Source organism: Pygoscelis adeliae, unplaced genomic scaffold, assembly GCF_000699105.1.
Source record: "Pygoscelis adeliae isolate BGI_AS28 unplaced genomic scaffold, ASM69910v1 Scaffold15, whole genome shotgun sequence".
NCBI classification, from domain to species: Eukaryota; Metazoa; Chordata; class Aves; order Sphenisciformes; family Spheniscidae; genus Pygoscelis; species Pygoscelis adeliae.
The window spans coordinates 1,036,770-1,053,539 of record NW_008824988.1 but is presented as its reverse complement, the minus strand read 5'-3'; the positions used below and the strand labels follow the sequence as shown (position 1 = coordinate 1,053,539).

The 16,770-nt window shown below is 39.8% G+C and overlaps 1 protein-coding gene across 1 annotated transcript in view; it reads left to right on the top strand.

The window, feature by feature from the left end:
• Positions 1-16,770, top strand: part of HDAC9 (histone deacetylase 9) — a 452,900-nt gene that overhangs the window by 266,932 nt on the left and 169,198 nt on the right. The window lies entirely within an intron of this gene.

The window sequence follows — 16,770 nt, the reverse complement described above, 5'->3', positions numbered from 1 at the left end:
ACGGGGCAGCGCTCCCTCTGTTTTTAAAGGCACTCTATGAATTGATTTATTGTCAAAGAAAATAACAAAGCGAGTAGGGAAATTGTTAAGGAAGCTTTCCAGTGAAACATTTCCTTCATATTCCCTTTTGATATGTTTACCTTGTTTTATAGGTTTACTTTTGTTAAGCTAGTTAAAGATTCATTGTATTAAGATCCCCTTTAATATGGATAATCCCAAACTGACCTGGAATCCTTGTCAGGTTTTTTTTCTATTAAAAATATTTATATTTCTAAAGCTGAGGTATTTTAAGGTGCAGTATCCTGTTTCAAAAGAGATAGCTGTTTTGCCAAATGTAGAAGTTGTTCTAAAATATGTTATTAGGATGTGTTGTTTACATTATGCTCTAATACTATTAAATCTCTTAAAAAATATTGCAACTTCTAAAGATACATTATCCTTTTTCCTAGATCTCCGAACAAATTACTGAATAGTTGCTATAAAATGAAAGGCCTCCTGAAACATAAAGATCATCTTAGATAGATAGAAAAGATTTATTAATTGAGAAAATACAGGTGATTTTTATGTGTTCTTCATATTTGAACAGAAATCTTTCTCCTTCTTGGATGAAAAAAATCGCGTTTAAAAAGTGAAGCATATAAAAATGAAATTACATGTTTTTCCCCTTCTGTATAATTTTAATTTTCTTTGAAACCTAAGTTCAGCCTCATCAAAAAGGGATAGTGCATCTTTTAAAATACATTTTATCTAGGGAGAAACTTGCAAATGAGACGACTTTTGTACAATGTCACTTCAAAGACGTATTCACAAAGGACAAAAGATATTTTTATAATGTCATTCAGGTGAGAAACCCCAATACATTAGTGAACTTTAATTTCAGAATCTTTCAAATTTGGATAAAATTAAAATAGAGAACTACCTGGAACCAGTGAAAAGGAAAACTGGGTTTAAACAACCACATTTCTAATTGATAATTGTCTCTTACATTTTAAATCTACTGTATTTATTATAATTTACACCCTTAGAGGTGATCTCTTGTTTTGTGTTGTAAATATATTCTGTTTGTATGTTCCCTTTTTTTGCCTTCTGATATAAGTCTCTTCCTTTCTCAAATAAAGGTTTTTTTTAAAAGATCCCCTTTCAGATATCTGACTTTGTGTAAAGTTGATAACTTAGTTGTGCTTTTGCTTTGTATAACCAAATATGTTCGCTACACATTGTTGAAACAATTCAAGCTTTCAGGAGCAAGGTTTTTATTACATGATTCTTACAATGATTACACAAAGTCTTTTTTTGGTCTCTTGTTTTATCCTACATCAGCCATTATAAGTTTTAGTGAATGTGGAAACAGTATTGATGCATGCTCATTTTCCCATCATGGCATCTGTCTTGAACATGTGATCATATATTGTACCGTATAGGAAAGGTAAAGGTGAATCCCAGTTTCCTGGCTCCTAATTACCCAAAATTCAAATGAACTGAAATAATTTCCATGACATTTCTAAAATCTGCCTAGAACCCAGAAGGTGTTGATCTGAAACTGAGCTTATACTGACCTCTTCGATATTCCTCGAGACCTTTGCAAAACTAGAGTCCACCTGTGAACATGCTGGGGAGGAGGGAATCCACAAACTTTGCAGACTTTAAAGCGGTTGTGTAAGACAGTGACGTCCTACTTTAGAAACACCTAAGCACTTCCTTGAAGATGTTAAACGGTTTACTCGTTTGTGACATTTCCTGAACTTTGCTTCAGCTCTACAAGGAGAAACAGTTTGTACTGCAAACCTATCTCTGCTGCTAAAGTACATGAATTATTACTACCAAAAGAGTTCAGATAATTGTGGCATTCTAGGTCTTCTAACTGTTCATTTAAATTGCAAAAGCTCTTACCAGCTTCGATTTTGGTATAATTTTAACTAAAATAAAATGCTTTCAGCAACATAAGTATGTAAGAATAAATATTTCCATAAATCAAATCTAATTATTTTCAGTGATACAACAGCAAAGTTTCATCAGTCATACACAAAAAAAATAGTAGATAAAGAGTCAAGTTTTACGTTAGGAAACTTAACTAGCATTAACAGTATAACATTATACTGCTTGCCCTGTTGATTATTCTGTATTTAGAATTTTGTGCCTATAAGTAAATCATGCTTTCAACAGGGATTTTATTGAGATGCCTGTTGTTTAAATACTCATGTTGGAATTAGAAGAGCAGTCATAAATGTTTTCAGTTTACAACATTCCTGTTTTGGAGGCTACACCTCAATTTTTTTTCCTACATTATTTGTTTACCATGCATCAAAGCACCCAAAATGAAGAAAACAGTCGTAATTTAATACAATTCACAAGCCTTATCTTTTCCAGGAATGCTGTGCATCTCTTTTTTCTTTGGAACAATAGATGCTTATTCTGTCCCCTTGTCCAAAAAATAAAGCCAGTATAGCTGCCAATTTATAAGTTACTACTACTTAATGAGGGAAAATGCTTCATAATATTTATATACTCAAGACAGACACACATTACTGGAATGTAGCTACTGTAACATTAGCCTTTTTTTCATCTCCTGACATTAACAAAATAGGATTAAAAGCAAAGCAGGAGCACTCCAGACACTATCACCTCTCATCCTTTCTATTCAGCAATTCATTCGTGCACTATCGTCATTCCATCTTCATTATCATCAGGATCACTAAGACTTACTCCATGTTACTTAAGCCAACTATACCCTGTTTTTATCTTCACTGGCATTCTGAGGTAAAAATCTATAAACATTAGTCCCAAGCACCAATCTAAAAATGTTTACTTATTTCTCCCCCGTACGAACACTTCACAATTTGCAGCCAAAATTAGCTAAGCCAAGTTAATTTCCTTATTGTATTCTGTCCCACTAGCAGCATGTCCTACTTATCCACTTAAGAGATGTTTGTTTGCTTTTCATTTATTTGTTTAGTTTCTGATTTCCTTATGCAGTTCCCATCATCTGGGTGGTAGCGGGGCTTCTGTACTTCGTTTCTCAGTGGTGGAATATAGCTTAGAAGATCATATGCTGAATTGCTGTTCAGGCAAACAGAAGAGGAGCATCCTGCATAAAATTATCTTCTCTATTGCTCTAAAGCAACAATCCCAGTGATTTTTGTGGAATTTTACCACTCTATTTGGTAGACACTGTGCTTTGCATTTGGTAGATATTGTGCTTTGCATTTGGTTTTTTCTCTTTTAACTCAGCCTAATTTGGAATTGGATTTAAAGGCAAAAAATACAATTAGCTCAAACTGCATAGCCAGCAGAAAGGCTGGGTTTCTCGGCCATGCTCGCGCAGTCACATACACAAACAGAGCTGGGAAGGGGCATCCTTCGGGCATGTCCTGTTTTCTGGTCCTCATTGCTGAGCTCGTGTCACACTCCTGCTTATTTTGATTCTGGCCCCATAACTCATCTAGCCCGTACAGGATAACTTCCCCGGCTGCCTGTGGGCATGCACAGCTATTGGAGACCCCCAAGGGTTGCTAGAGCAGCAGCTGAGATTTAAAAGGGTACTAGCTTAGTAGCGAAGTCATTCCGCAATGTCTAATTCTCTGTGACGACTACATGGGGGCCTTAGTCACTAGAGTTGTTTTGACAGACCAGATACTTACTTGTAAGGGATTCAATGCCTTAATTAGCTGATTAAATGAGAGGTTTTGAATCTGGCTGTGGAGCCTTTGTGGCATTTGTTTTACTTCACTTTCCATAGTTGCCTTGAAGTCACTGTGTTGACTCTAACAGTACATAACCCTGAAATACGAGGGAGGTTGGCTGGAGGATGTGCTGTTAAAAGTACCCCTCTGCACACTTGGTCCTTCCAAGGTGGTAGCACATTACAACATTTCTGGCCTTGAGAAGTGCTGTGAAGGGCAGGAGAAACGGAAATGTAAGTTTGGAACAGTGTCAGACTTCCAAATAAACTTTCCACCTCCTCTCCCTCTCTCCCTAAATGAGGTTGTAAGCACATTCTTATATCTACTAGCTCCACTCACCTTTTTTTTTTTTTTTGTAGGCTACCTCAGTTGTCTCCTTTAACTCCTTCAGCCAGTAAGAGACTCACTAACCTTGTACTGTTCTGCCCTTCCTCAAGTCTGTGAGTGCACAGTCCCAGTACAACCCCTACATAACACAAGCTGGCACTATGATTTCTGGGATCAAACTTGAGCCATAGACTGTCTGGATGGAGCAAGGGGGCGGAGGGCTGTGTAGCTGGATCTGTTTTGTGAAAATTTTTCATTCATCTCCGTGAGGGGAAGCCCCATCTACATATTTAGCCAGCTTTCTGTCATCTTTACTCCTAAGGTCCCGTGTTGAGTTTTTAACTGTGGTCTTTAAAAATGTTGTTCTTTATCAAATGCTACAGGAAGAATGAGATTTTTTTTAATGCCAATTCTACACGAAACTGCATAACAGAATTTTCAGAAGTAATTTTCCTTTCCCAGTTGGATTTGAAAACGATCCATTTTTTCAGAAAGTATCAAATCTACTTTCTTAATGAATGCCAAGGAGATTGTTATTTTTGTTTGTCTTTCCTGTTGTAAACCTTCAGTTACAGAAGGCAATAAGACTTATTTTATCACAAAATTAAATCAAGACCTGAGTTGTCTGACCAACCATATGGCGTTACAACATAACAAAATTATTTCATTTCACTGATACCTGCACAGAATAATGTTGATAGTGCTTTTATTTTTTGATCCAAAATTTTTTGCGCTTCTTTTCCTCCTTCAGATACTTAACGATATAGCACCTCGTACTTCTGTTACTGCTCCCTTTTGTTAGAGAAAGCAGCATGTAAGGAAACCACTGGGGCAACACTAGGCAAAATTACTTAATCAGGGGTACCTAACTAGCATGAATCGAAAGTCTGTAAGTCCAGATCCCAGTAATTATCACTTCACATTTTGACAGTCAGATGATACTACTTTCATACCATCGGGCAATTTATCATTTCCTGTGTCAGACAGCACGGGGTTTTATTGTTATTGTCATTGAAGAGGATTATATGTTCTTGGAAAGCTGCTTCTTTAAACGCTTCATCTTTGGAAGAATTCTGTTTTGAACTTTGACTGTCTGTCTGTCTGTCAGACACACGTACACGCACACGCACAAGTTTTTACTTTCCTCCTTCCCTTAAAATACGAGACTGAGTAAATGCATGCCTCAGTATACTGCTGGCTAAGTCTTCATAAAGCTCTGTTGTTTAATGTCCTGGAAGAGCAGCTCAGCCTGAATGCCTTTGAGACATAGATGTTCTAATGCAGAAAGCAGTGCATAATCTGTCTCCTCTCATGTTCTGGCCTGTGACCTTTGGATCCCCAGGAGACCAAGGAGGTCTTTCTGTTCATACTGCCTGTATTTCCTCAGCAAACGGTCTTGTGAAAATTACAGCTATGAGATTGCAGCACCGCAGCAATGGCAAGGGCTTAAGAAGGCTTTGCTCAGGTTTTCTGTAAAGCAGCTAGTGAAGCATGGAGGATTCAGTCTCCAACCCTTTCCTTAGTCTTTTCCTTTTGCTCCCATCGAGAAGGGCACCATAATAGTTTTTAGGTGGCAGCTTGCAGTTTTTTAAAGCAGTTCTCTATTACTGAACAGACACAGAAGGAGCACAGGGCAGAAGTGCTGTTGGGAAATCCTCTCCCCCTGCGCGCAGAGGGATGGCTACCAAGACCAGCTGCTTCTAAGGCTTGCTCTCCTACATCTTCCTCTACTGAAAATACAAGTTGAAGAGTTACTACACATCGGAGAGCGTGGCTCCGTCACTCAGCTACCTGACTGCACACAGGGACAGGTAGTGATCAGGTTTCCCTCATTTCTCACCCATTTTGACACCTTGCCTTAGGGCATCAAAGGCTCCCAAGCCCAATAGCACATCCCTTGACATCTTCCTTTCTTTCTAGAACTTTTTGATTCTCACCATTTACCCAAATTTGTACAGGTCTTTTGTCATAGTTTCCCATTAGTTTCTGCATAGATTTTAGTTTTCTGAAGCTACTGACTTTATACAGAGAGCTTCAAAGCTTCTCTGTTAGTGTTTCTGACAGAAAAATAAAAATGGCAGTGCTGAATACAGGTGCCATCACCACAGGCTTAGCCCAGGGACACCTGACTTCAATAGCTCTGATTTGGCCATTTCTGGAGGTAATTAGGCCTCACTAAGGAGGCTTAGCATCCAAAGGAGCAGCATTACCCTTTGTGCTACCATAGAACCATAGAAGGGTTTGGGTTGGAAGGGACCTTTGAAGGTCATCTAGTTCAACCCCTCTGCAATGAGCAGGGACATCTTCCACTAGATCAGGTTGCTCAGAGCCCCGTCCAGTCTGACCTGGAATGTTTCCAGGGATGGGGCATCCACCACCTCTCTGGGCAACCTGTTCCAGTGCTTCACCACCCTCGGTGTAAAAAATTGCTTCCTTAGATCTAGTCTAAATCTACCCTCTTTCAGTTGGAAACCATCCCCCCTTGTCCTGTCACAACAGGCCCTGCTAAAAACTTTGTTCTCATCTTTCTTATAAGCCCCCTTTAAGTATTGAAAGGCTGCAATAAAGTCTCCCCCCAAAGCCTTCTCTTCTCTAGGCTGAACAACCCCAACTCTCTCAGCCTTTCTTCATAGGAGAGGTGTTCCATCCCCCGATCATTTTCGTGGCCCTCCCATGGACCCACTCCAACAGGTCCGTGTCTTTCTTATGCTGAGGGCTCCAGAGCTGGACACAGTACTGCAGGTGGGGCCTCACGAGAGCAGAGTAGAGGGGCAGAATCACCTCCCTCGACCTGCTGGCCACCCTTCTTTTGATGCAGTCCGGGAGTGAGTGAGCTTTTTCATAACAATCTCCATTCCTTCTCAGGCAGGCTCTGAGAACACAAACACAGGCAGCACAGGACCAGCAAGACAAAAGGGAGAGGAGGAAGATTCATTCCTGCAGCAAGATATTGAGAATGAGCATGGGGACTCTTACTTATCCGTGTTGATCAATAATTCACTAACCGAGAAGGCTGCTCATTTTCCCAAGTCCTCTCTGAGAAGCTGGATTTCAAACAACTGCTTTCAAGATAGGTACTATTATATGTCACTATAATAGTACCTTGGACCCTCCTGTAAAAGAAGTAATCCTTTCTTTCACCTCTCTGGCCCTTTCCCTCCAGCTTTTAAAGAAAAAGACTCAAAGCACATTAACTCAGTTTCATTTTCAAGTTCTGCTTTCGTGCAAGGATCTGTAATTTGGTAAGAAGCTATGTCAGGGATGAGCTGACCGGGGAGAGTTTTGCAGTTGGCACACTGAAGCCCATGCTCGTTCCCAGCTCCATCTGGGTCCAGCTCTGTGAGCGACCCAGTAGCTGCACTCGAGAGCCTTGCATTGGCAAGCGGTTTCCACAGCCATTGACCACCAAGATACTTTCAGGCTGTGAAATCAGTTGGCATAAAGCACATTCAGTCAGAGAAGAGGTAGTGGGTTCAGTCTGGTGGGATGCCATACCCACAGGAGCACAGCATTTGTGGAGCTGCTGTCGTAAAGGTGAGCTGCAGGTGGTCACCACAGAGAGACAGTTTCATAACACAGTTTCCTTCATAGGTTTGGTTTTCAGTAGCTAATCCTAGAGGCCATGACTAAGTGGATCATTTAAGCCTGAAGGGATACTGTGAACTTAGCTGGTCAAAGATAGAAAGAAGTCAGTGTTTGGTTCTCTTTCTTACTGTCATGGCCACCTGCACATTTAGTGTCATTGCAAAAGGCTGAATATTAACTTATAGACAGGTACTCAAAGTGGGTTAGGTACATTGGAGAAGAAAAATTTTTGGAAGCTCTTTACATCTTCTTACCAGGATCAGCTCTACTGTGTCTACCTGCTCTTCTGCATAATTATTTCAGCTAGTAATTAAGGAAATCAAAAGACAGGGAACTTAATGTTTGATGCATAGCAAGTTATTATTTATGTAGTGCTGGTATTTCCTATTTTTTTCTTTTTTCTGCTTTAATATGGATGCTAAGTATTGAGAAGAAAAAAAAAAAAGACTTTTCAGGTGAGGGGTTTAGAAATGGAGGAGGGTTTGGCAAGTCGGAATGGAGGGACACAATCCCACTGAGGTTAGTTGCATTCAACCTGCGGAATCCTGTAAATGCAACAGTAACTTATGTCAAGAAGGACCGATATATGCATATTTTGCTCTTCTGTGTTACAAAGTTCATCCATTGAACAAAGAGTTTAGGCCTAACAAAACCAGGAGATTCAAGCCCTGCAGCTGACTACGCAGCCAAGATACTGTATGCAAAATGAGGAGCTGGAAAGTACTGTCTCACACCTTGACCTCTACCAAGAAACAGACCCACTCCTCAGCTATCACCTTCTCCACAGATCACTATTACAGTGCTCTTGCATCAGCAATGAACAACTACCGGTCACTACTGTTGCCGTACTTGATCCCTGTGTTGCGTAGCTTATGAGAAGTGCTGTGCTGGAGGAGGTTCTCAGGGCTTATAGCAGGTCTTTGGAACAAGGAATAGGAACCAGGACAGGAAAAACAAAACTGTCCAAGTCCTTTGGTCTGAGTAATTCACACAAGTGAATTACTTTCTTTAATATTGGCAGAAGCCACTGGACTGAATTTCACATGCTTTCATGGGTCTAAGTATACGACAGCATTATAAGAGCAAAGAAATGCTACCAAGTTCTCTCTGTAGGCTAGATCTCCTCTGTGCCACGGAAGCAGCTGTGGCGGTTCACAGGGACAGAGGGTCCTTACAGCGTATAGCTTGTGTCCTTAAAATGGGTAATGCTGGAGAAGCACCAAAAGGTGAAAGGCAGATCTGCTTTCCAAGAACGTATTTTGCAAAATCAGAAGAACAATTACACCCAAAGCTACAGTGTTTCTCCCCTTCAGTGAATAACTCCTCACCAGAAGCTTCCCCAGCCCCTTCTCCCACCCATGGCCATCCTGCGGGTGTCTCCTGGTGTACCAGCCCCTCTGCCAAGCTCTCCAGATTTGCCCCATTTCTGACGATCAGAAGGCAGAAAAGATCCTCTTGGGAAGGGCCATGAGCCTGTAGTTACTGCTGCTTCACACGTGCGCTTGGCCACCCCATGGAAGGGTTGGTTCCTGGCAGGGAAGGGACAGTGGCTGGAGGCCAAGGCCAGCCAGGGAGCAGGGGGAGCGGATGGAGAGGCGTCTTCCTCACTCCGGCACTGCTGCGAGACGTAATGGTGAGGGGAGGCAGAGGAGGTGAAGCAGCAGCCGAAAGATGTCTTAAAGGACACCTTGTAGTTAGGCTTTAGAGCCCCCCTCGGCTTGGGAAGCAGCTCCGTCCCCCCCTGAGGATGACAACATTACTTCAGCTAGAGGCTGCAGATTTCTGCCTGCTGCAAAGAACTTTCTCTATTGTCTTGGTTCTCAGAAGACAAGGTGGTAACAAGGGATTAACTGCTTTGCCTTTTAAGTGATCATTTCAACCCATTTTATAGAAAGTTCAGGCTAAACAATTTAAGTTGAAATGCACTGATCCTTTCAGGGAATAGAAGAGTTCAGACGGTTAAAGAAATGTTGTTTAAAAAAAGAGCTCTGCCAGCTACTACCCACATGAGTCGCTGGCTTTCACTTTCCTGTCATTGTTGTCTCCTTTAATTATTTTAGATTCACTGTTAAACACAAGTTTTCCTGATCAAATAACGGAGATTAGTTATTATAGAAAGCATTCAAAAGAGTAGAAGAAAAAAGTCCCAATTCCTAATTCTCCATACTGACTACATCTTGAATCTCACTTCAATAGCTTGAGAAATACTATAACTGCTAAAGATTGAACCAAGAGTATCAATGTTCTGTCATCTTTGTTACACTACTTTTTAAAGATAAATTGAAAATTATTTTTCCAGCTGGAAGCTTGTACTTTAATTTCATTGAATTATTATCAATTATTAAACTTAATACCGTAGTTCAGTGCTGGACCTGAAATTGAAAGCACTGAAGTTTCTGTTGTTTCTTATCTGAGTAGTCTGGGTCAAGGGGATAGATAAAGCGAAGATGGAATACATAAAATGCTTATGAAATTATCCAGTGTATATTTCACCAGCAAACGGTGAGATACATTTTCAATTTACTTTCATGGACATGTGCTGAGATGGTTTTCCCTGAATTCTTAATTCTCTTCATGTTAAGAGCATTTTGCAGTCTTCAGAATTTATCATTTATAGGAAACGTTCCTGTATGTCATCTCCTAAAAAACTCAAGGACTGGTCATTTAAATCGGTGACCTCACTGATTAATAGCTCCTTCCAAACTGATTCGCAGCCTTTTCCCTATTATGCAAAAACATAACAAAACAGAAATACCCGTGATTTAATTTGGCATCATCAACCACTGAAAGATGAGTCGGAAACAGACCAGCAAGTGTTCTAGTTGATCTTAATAGCGCAGTGACAAGTAAATTCAAGGATGACAGATGATCCCACTGACTAGCAATTCTTCTGACTGTATTATGGCATGGATAAACGTGCTGTCTTTTCTAACAACTGGCCATGAAAACAAAGAAATTTGAGTTCATATTGCTGTGGAAAACAGAACTGAAACAAAAATTCCTTTTTAATACGTGTTTGGAGGGCCCTACTATTGCAAAAGACTGGCAGAACTATGTTAGGATCTCAGTTTGCAAGATACCCAAGATGTTTCTCTTAACTTTACTGGGAGGGTTTTATTTTTTTTCCTCTGAATCAGAGCATCAGCACTAGCCTCCCGTGTAAACCCAGTGATGCTTCCTGAATGTTCACGTGCTCACGGCATTTTGAGCTGCACCTTTAAAAATAAATAAATAAGGAATGAACTTGTTCGGCATTTCAGGCCAATGACCAAAGCCAGGGAGCCTGGCGAGTGTGCTACTATATTCCCTTTAACTTTATTTTTGTGGGCATCATGCATTTTTAAAATGGTTATACATTTCCCTGAACCAATGTAATATAAAAGATTTACTGTTACAGTTTGTGTGTGGCCAGGCAATGGCATATGGAAAACATGTTTCCTGCTATTTAATTTAATTACTCTAATCACGTGCCAGCCCCGGGCATGTCATTCTGGACCTCTGAGGCTCTTTGTCTGTCAAAGAGATGGACAATATCTTGGCTTTGTTTAGTTGCTCTGCAGGCTGCAGATAAAACCACTGAAATACTGACTGTTTGTTTAACCAAAACTTTGCATTTTAACCATTTGGCTTTGATTTTTTGTTTTACAAGAAAAAATGACATTTTGGCCTTGGTGAGCTGAAAAGGAAATATTAGGGCTATGAAGAAGAACTGTCACTTTTGGGGCTTAATAGATGAAAAAGAATACTCTAGCCTTCTGGTCAGAAATCAGCTTTGTTAGCAGAAACTTAAGACATGCATCGCTGTTATTTTAGAGTTGCCTGTTAGCAAGGGCAGCTGGGAAAGTCCTGTTTATAACTGCTCCATTCTAATATGGTTAGCCCTTCGTTCAGCACTTTCAGGAGATTTTAGTTTCTTTAATTTTAGTAGATGAAACTGTAATGGGTGAAACTAATTATGATTCCATAGCAAATAATTGTACCAATAATGTTGCATCCAGGTATAAGTTAGCTTTTATGTTAACACCCTACAGTTATTTTTATATAAGAGATATCTGCAAATTACAGCTTTAAGTCTTTTGACAAAAATTTAAGAGCAGATAGGCAGACTACAGCACTTCATTCATATTATAAACCCCAAATCTACAGAGAAATTAATCACACACTTAGCTTTAAGCGTGTGCTTAACACCACCGCTTCCTTCACTTGTAAGCAAGTGCTCAAATCCATGTTTTTCTGCATCCAGAAGTGACACTAAAGAGTACTTTAGGCTATATGGGGATATAATTTCTAACAATCATGTCATAAGAGGAAAGAATAAGAACCAGCTTTTAATCAAATTCGTTCCATCTTATGAAGAATGCTGCTCATAGGAAGACTTGTCTATTCTTATATTTTTGGAAACTGAATGAACTTCAGTTACTGTAAGTTTCAACACTAAATTAATCTACCTCTTTATACGGTAGCGTGCCAGTGCCCTGCCATGGTAGTTTTCAAGCTACATGGTATGGAAGAGAGTGGGCAGAAGGTCTATAAATGTGGTCTCAGGAGGAGGTCTGCACCATCAGAGGGAAACATTGGATTGGATGGGATGGGATGCAAAAAAGGAAGGTGTCCATCTGAGCAGAGTTTACATATTTCTGATATTTCAGTGTATGGTTCTCCAGCTGAATTAATGAGATAGAGGAAATAATTTTTATTTCTTTATAAGTTGCACAGTACAGCAATGCAAGAATGAAAAATTTTGTTACTATACACTGAACTACAGCTTCTGTCCCATTTAGCTTTGAGCTAACCACTAGATGACACTACTTCCCACTTAGTTAACAGGTGTGGGCATATGCTCCCATCTTCCCATATACCAGTTCATATACTTACATGCTGCTTGACCAAAGAACTTCAAAAAGAACATTGTACAGGAATTGCCTTCACCACTATACATTTTGATGAATTTTGTATTTTGTCTATATCCCTGTAGGTATTTAGGTGTGTGCACGAAGGTATACACAAGCATTACCAGCAGTGTGCGTGTATCTTTGCATGATTTATAGAAAACATGTATTATAACTCACTGTGCGAGTCTTTAGGGTGTTGTAACTTAGCAAGCATTGATGACAGCTGTACTTAAAAGAAACCAGAGGCACTCCAAGAAAAACTTAATAGGCTGGAGTTTGTGGAGAACATTCCCCTTGTCCCCTACCTCCCCCACCCCTTCAAAAAAAGGGATACTATATTGGCTTCTGTAGTGCGATTCTGGAAAGACTGGGCAAAGGGAAAAATACCACGCTGAGGAGTCGGGCAAGAGCAGGCTGCACTATTCAATTCCAAAAATGACAAGCGGTGAGGAGAAGGAGAAAGACACAGAAGGGCTGTCATGCCTATCCATAAGGCTGCTGCTGCTGCTGTGGTTTTTAAATTAGGAACAATGAACTTTCCAGAAGGATGTGTGGAAAGAATCCCACGTTTCTAAAAGCCTGATTTTCATAAATCCAGAAGCTCCAGATTACTTGAAAAACAGCTCCTCCAAAGTTATATTTATGCTACTAAATTGCATGCACAAGGCCACGAGGTTATGGAAGTGGAGTAATAGCACCTTCCGACACACTTTTATTTCGGCCTATGTCAACAAGCATCTTGCTTTGTTAAGATTCTTCTCAATGATTTATGACACATTTGCTCTATATGTGCTATAACTGTAATACATACATCGTGTGATATGCTTCATTTAAGGAGTATTTTAAATGGCTATACTAAAACATGTTTTTAAAATCCGCCCGTCATCTACTAGTGTGACAATGTACTACCCATAGTCGAAGCAAAATTAAGAATTACTTCTTGGTTTAGTAATCTAAATTTGAACTATTAAAAATCATCTTCGTTTTGCACCTGTTTTAATCCTGACCCCCACAGCTGTGGCAATACGGGTTGGGTACATCCTTACCCTCTATGACATTAGCCAAGTACTTCCGTACTCCTGTTGAAGGGAACCCGCAAGCAGGGAGGGTGAGTGTCCTTGCCTTGACAGGATGCTCTGCTCTGTTACATTTCACATTCTACTGCAACCCATTATTTTAGCATTATTTCTTCTGTTTTAATGCAAAGAGCTGCTACTAAAATGAAGTAAAGCTTTAGTCATGTAATATGAAGTCCATACAGTGTCTACCTAGCACTAGATTAGCGAGCAAGGTATTTCTGCTAATAAGCTATTTTTGTTACATCAGGTTCAATTGCTGATTTGTAGGACTTCAAGAAATTACACTGCCTTAATAGTGTCAGCTTTGCTGTATCTATGTGACAGTTCAGTTAATGTAATGTTTCCTGTAGTTCTGTTGAACATTTGGGAATTGTATTTACAGATAAAATCTATCCCGTTCACAACTAAATTCTTCCAGGTTACAGCAGTGTAAGTCCATAGTCTCTACAAAACAGCGGTGATACACCAGAGACACAGTACCATATTTGCAAAATTATGTTTCTAAGTCATTTGTCAACAAAAAGAGATACGTTTATCTGTTTGCAATCAACAACTTAACCAGATCCATGTAAGAACTGAGATTTTCTCAGCAGTTTAAGGGTGCCCAAGTCCCCAGGAACAACAATGGCTGGAATCAAGGCTACCTAAATTGCAACCATAAGCAATGTAATCAAAATCAAAGGTATAGTTTTATCCTGTGCATGTGTTATTTGGACAGGTTAATTTATTGGAGATTACGGATCTGAGGAGAAAAGACATCTAATTTTAAACATAGAATAAGAGAAAAGCTGAGAAATAACATGTTAGCCAGACGTTTTGCTTGTTTATTAAAATGCTGTCTTGTATTTAATCTAAACAAGTGTAATTACTTTTTCAGACTTTGATTTCCTCTGCAAATCTTGTGCTCTTATATTTCATTTAGACAGGACATTTATGTGAATTGTTTCTTTTTTCACCAATTTCCTACAGTTTCCTAAATTTGTCAGTAAACTCACTTGAGCCTCTCTCCAAAGACTGCTTAGGAAAGGAAAAAGCTCTCCACTCTATTTGTGGCTAAGCATGAGCTCCAGGAAGGTTAGCTATAGTATACAAAAGCAGGGAAGAAAGACAGCCAGCTTATCTTCAGACCTGAATCTGGGATTTGCTGCAGTAAAAATACCCTGTTGATGCATACGCTACCTACGCAGGGGCAAGTTCCCACCTCGGTCTGATTGTAAAAGCACACAGTGTGAGCTTTGGCTTTTGCATTGCTTTTGAAGGGAAAAAGATAAAAAAAAGAAGTTTTAAGTCACTTTTGTTCTCTCCTTCTGACAAAAGGAGTTTAATCCAAGTTATAGCGACCCAAGAAATGCAGTCCTCTGGGGCTAGCCTCTTCCCTTTCTCAGGGCTGGGAGCCTTAGGAGGAAAGCAGCTTGGTTATACCTGCTACACTTGTGGAAAAGAAATTATGACTTAATGATGTTTCACTCTTGCCCTGTAGCAAAGGACTTCTTGTTAGTTGGATCTGAAATGGCAGCAGGAAAAAAAAAAAGAAAAAAAAAAATCTTTCTCCGTGTAACTTGAAAGGCAGCAAAACTACCTCAAAGCACAAAGTGTGTGAGCAATCAAATGGACGAGAACCAAATTCAGAAAGTAATATATGGAAAGTAATATATGCAGCTTTGCACAGCCCTGGAGATTGAGATAAAGTATTTATAAGCAAATACTTCAAAGTCCTCCCTCCTCTCTCACTCCCACGTATTGCCAAGGCAGTCGTAGCAAGCATTTTGGAGCAGTACAAATGGTGACTGAGGTAACAAAGAGCCAAATACGGCCTTTGGTGTGAAGCTGCTTTCACGTCTGCCTGGGATACACATGTGCCTTTTGACAACTGCTGTGAAAGCTCTGTCCATATAATCCAAAGTCACTGCACTTGGATTATCATTTTCAGTGCCTTGCTGAAACTTTTGCTTCTGTACTAAACCGGGATTTGGATTAGAATAGTCTACCGTGTTACAGACTATATCAAACTCTAAATTCCAATGGATGGTATGGAGCTGTGCTGTTCAAAATATGTTTTAAACTGAGCATATACCAGTGGAGTAGAAGAAAGTTTTATTTTCAATAAGGGGGGGGGAAGTACCCTTCCATGCATAGCTCTTCAGGCAGTTTATGCTGAGGAGATGTTACGAGGACTTATTGCTTCCCCACACCTTCAATAGCATCAAGAATTCCTTTTAAGCTAATCTGAAGACAAAACCATTCAGTGTTAAATGGAGTCCTATGACAATGCAGTGAGATTTTGATCTTGATAGATGAGAGTTTCATCTGGCATATTCAAATCTACATTTTAACTAAGGCATCAATGGTGAGGTTCTTCCTTACATAGAATCATGTGCGGTGATGGTTCCTGCAAATGGTATGGTATGTTTCTGAGCTCACGAGGAATGCAATAGACCACACAGGCAAAGAAAGAAAACAAACAAACAAACAAACAACAAAACAAAAAAAGAAATGAGACAGAAAAACCAGAAAAAATCAGCAGCAGATACAAAAAAGAAATGGCTTCAAGCTTGCTAGACGGAAGCTCTTGAATTTTGAAAAATAAAAGATGGAGCTATATGAAACTATCTCTGTGAAATGTGTTACACCTACAGCACACTCCCTTTCTAGCAGTTGATCATTTTACTAAAATCGTGGTAATAGCTAGTTTTATGCGCTTGAGGTAGCGAGTAGTGTCCAAGGCAAAAGATTTATAGTTTGCTCCGGGTATAATGGTAGGAGAGGAACTGGCTGCCAAATGGGACTGTGATTTGAAGGGGGCGCCTTTGGTTTGGTAGGTGGTGTATTTGTTCTGTGGCTGGAGTTCACTAGAAGAAGTTATTTGATGCACTGGCCAACGATAACTATCTTGGGAGAGGGAGAAACCCAAATCCTCCAAGTTTCAAGGAAAGAGCAGAATGAAATACTTGGGTATGTGGAAAAAAAAGAAGATGACAAACTCCATGGCGACACGAAGTAGAATCAAGTCATGGGGCACTTTGTGGTTTATCACTTAAAAGAAAGATTTATTGACCCCCAAATCATGGTAATTTTTAGTATTAAATGGCCCTCTTTTGAAGACTAAGCTGCTTGAGAAGAGGAGACAGTAGTTTTGGAAAGGAGCCCTCAGCCTTAGAAATAACACTGCTGGTTTGGCTCTGCTTCCAATATTGTTGCCTAGTTTTA